Here is a 4143-nt window from a genome sequence, read left to right as displayed (position 1 = left end):
TAAAAATTTTGATTATTTTATTATGAAATATTTTATTATTTGGATGGTTAAATATTGCTAAAAAGGGTGAAATGATATGTAAAAATATACATAAATATTCGATGACTGAATTATGATGTTTACAGAATATATAAGTTTGTATAAATTATTTAAATAAGATCAATATACATCTCTTTTCATGATAATAGATGAGATCCGGATCAGTGAATAATGCTTCACAAGATACATCATATTTACAGTGTTTTCTTTATTTAATAAAGGTTTAATTATTTTGTTAATTCTTATAATTTCGTAAAATTTTTAATTAGATTTTTATATTCTTTTAATTAGGTTTCTGTGTCAATTTTTTTTTTCAATTAGATTTCTCTTGATAGTAATTGACTTAATTGTATAGAGATCCAATTAAATAAAAATAGGTACAGGGACTCAAATAAAAGAAAAAAAAAGTGTAGGAACTCAATTAAAAAAAATTAGTGCAAATACTCAATTAAAACAGAAAAAAGTACAGGAACCTAACTAAAAAATTTCACAAAACTATAAGAACCAACCGAATAATTAAACATTTAATAAATTAAATAGCAATAATTTTATGCCATGGCAAATTGGCAATGGGGGATCTGGCGGTCTATGCGGCTAATTTTTTTAGAAATGAAAAAAAATTATGGATAATTCAGTATTAAAATAAATTGGTATATTTTTTAATATAGATTTAAATTTTTTAATTTTAAATAATAAGTCGAATTCTTAGATTTAAAAAATTAAGAAAAAAGGACAAATAGATTCTTAATCTTTTGATCCGCAAACATTTAAGTTTTCGAAGATTTGAAAATATATTTAAGTTCTTGATCTTTTTAAAACCTAGACATATTGATCCCTCATATTCACTTGAGTCTGTCAGAGTCAACGGAAAAATCAAATGTGACTCCCATTTTACTGACCTAGTTGATACGGATGCACACCTAAGAAAGTTTTTAAAATTAGACAAATTAGATTCAGGAATCAATATGTCCAGATTTTAAAGAGGTTAAAGACTTAAATGTATTTTTAAATCCTCAGAAACTTAAATATTCACGAACCAAAAAGTCAATGATCAATTTGTTCTTTTCTCAAAAATTAAAGAATCAGATTTTAAAGTACACAAATTAAAAAATTTAACTTGTGGTGAGATAAACTATTTTTCGTTCTCAAGCAAATCAAAGATCTGAATCTTTAAAAAAAAATTTAATACTAAAATATAAATTTGACTCTCAAATTTATATTTTTTTAAAAAAATAAAAATTATAAATTTAACTCTCAATTTTATAATATCAACAAAAAATTTAAAAATCATAAATCTGACTCAAATTTATGATATCTACAAAAAAGTTATACTAAATTTTTACATATTAAAAAATACCATTACAACCCCAATATTAAAAATAAAAAGGGGGTCTATGCTTCAAAATGATGCTATAAATATATATTGCCCCAAAGTATAACAAACCACTTCATATATGCTGACCCACTTTTGTTGAGCAAACCGTTCATTCCTCTGTCAACCAAGAAAGTTAACCAAATATTTATGTCATTGATGTTATCATTGGGCCTTGAAGCCCCATATTATTGATACACGTGCCTAGCTTCGACCAACATTGCTAAATGCTAACTCTTTTTTTTGTTTCGACGGTATTTTCGAATAAATGTCAAAAATTAATTTATTGTAAATTAAAATTTTATTTAAAAATTTATCATTAATTATAAATTGTTATACATACAAAATAAAATTTAAATTTTTAATACTTACTTAAACGGACGACAAAACTAACTATTCAACTAACTAAATTTAATTAAGTAAAATAGTATTTGATGCTTCAATTTCGTTACGTTTATTTTATCCGAAAAAAGGGACATATACAATGAATTATTTAAGTGAATTAATAAATTAATTATTCACTAACTGAAATTGGTTTGCTAAATGCTAACGACTTCACTGACAAATGCAGACAATCCAGTTGCGCGGCTTAATTAAGTAATGCCACCTATTAGCCACCTATTATCTTTTGATGAATGGTTTGCACTCGTGGGACCTTATTGCCATCTTTTTAATTTGGTATGATTTGACTATTAAGTCAAAAGGCTGAAATATTAACACTTGGCAAATGTAAGCTGTTGGTTATTAATTATTGTTGCCTTAACTTTGTCTCACAATATAATTAAGAAGCAAAGCCTTCCAACTAACTGATCCTGCCACTTACCACCCTATCTACTATCTAGTATATATATCCAGTTACATACAAAAGTGATAGTACATTAAAATTATTTATTAAATAACATAGTCAAATTATATATTGTGGAAACTTTTTAGATTAATCTAAACATGTAACATTAGCTCCTTAGACTTTCTTACGTGTAAAATATTGCTACTTAAAGATAAATTTTATTCAATCAAAATACATATCTATTATGAAAGAACCTGCTCATTATATTTTTCTACATACATGACTAAGTTGATGTTAGGGTTAGTTTTTAAGTTAAAATTAAAATTATTTTCAATTTTTTTATTAATATTATCCTCAATATTATAAAATATTATAAAATTATTCTTTTTATTCTAAAAAATAAATTTATCTTTATAAAAAATAAATTATAAAATTAAAAATTATAAAATAAAAAAAATTAAACTTCATCCCATCCACCATCATCAGCTTTCAATAATCCTCCCTCATTAACATTCTCTCATCTCTCTCACCCACGCAGCTGCACCGTCGTCTTCCAACCGATGTTGAAGAGCTTTCATTCGCAGCAAGCCGTTGCCTGTCGACTCGCCACCGACGACGACCACATTCACCATGAAGGGAGCCCCGAGCACCGTCGAACAAGTGCCGCATGTTTTCTGAACCTCTTCGCGGTGACGACGACCACAGCCTTACGAACAGAGTTTCGAGCGCCGTCATTATTCCGCACTACCTAGATCCCTTGCTGTTCATTTCTCCCGACGAAGCAACTGTATGTCGGCGCCTCCTCGCTGCAGAAGACGACGTCAACAACCATGCGAAGGTAGCCCATCTCTACGTCGCGCTCAACTACATCCTCCATCAGCCCTAAGCCCCATTTTCCCCTGGTCTGTGTGTTGTGTGTTGTTTTCCTTTTTTTAACCATTAATTGGAATGAATAATGAATAAATTAATTATTGTGATTGTTGTTGGTGTTAACAGAAGAAAATTGTTGTTGAATAAATTAATTATTGTTGTTGTTTTTCTTTCTTTTTTTTTTTTTCTATTATTGTTGTTGGTAGTGTTGGTGGATTGTGAGAAGGAGTCTGTGGATTGCGTTTGGTGGTGAGAGATAAAGGTAGAGGTGTGGGTGACTAGGTGCATATAGTGGTGGGTGGATGAGGTTCAGTGGGTTATTGGTAGGGATCTTCGCGGTGCGGTTTGGTTCGGTTATTTGAGAAAAAGTCATCCGATCCAATTTTATATTTATTCTTCGGTTCGGTTTGGTTCGGTTTTTTTTATTTTTGTAACGTTGAGAATGATAATAAAAGAAAATCGGAGACGATTTTAATTTTAATCCAAGACTTTAGGGACCAAAAAAATATTTTAACTCTTGATGTTACATTAACAATTGGGATTTTTCATCTATGTCGTCTTTGTCGTGCTTGTAAAGAATAGAAAATCATATATATTGGTAATTCTTTGTAAGAATTCGCAAGTTTATTAATTAACTAGCATTTTTACCCGTAATTACATTACGGAAATTACGAGAATATAAATCTTTTTAAATTACGTCGGTTTTGTCTTGACATTATAGATTATAGCACAAAAAATTTATAGTATCAAACTACTTTTACAAAAAGATCATTGGGAGCAAAAGTCTCTGTTAGCTAAGAAGACCAAAATCTCCGTAGATAAAAAATCAAATAAAAGATTTTTAGTTATTATTTTCATGTGAAAGAGTTTGATTTATTACTAATAATTAATTTTAATATTCGTTATCTGAAATTTGAAACGATTTAATTTGTATATTTTTTATTAAGTGTTAAGTCTGTTGCACAAATATAAATAATTAATTTTTATGTTTGTTATTTAAAAATAATATTTTTTCTCTCTATATATATAAAAATATAATTAGATATTAGCATTAAATAAATTATATTGATAGTTA

Source organism: Arachis ipaensis, chromosome B01 (assembly GCF_000816755.2).
Source record: "Arachis ipaensis cultivar K30076 chromosome B01, Araip1.1, whole genome shotgun sequence".
NCBI classification, from domain to species: domain Eukaryota; kingdom Viridiplantae; phylum Streptophyta; class Magnoliopsida; order Fabales; family Fabaceae; genus Arachis; species Arachis ipaensis.
Note: the sequence above shows the minus strand (reverse complement) of the source record.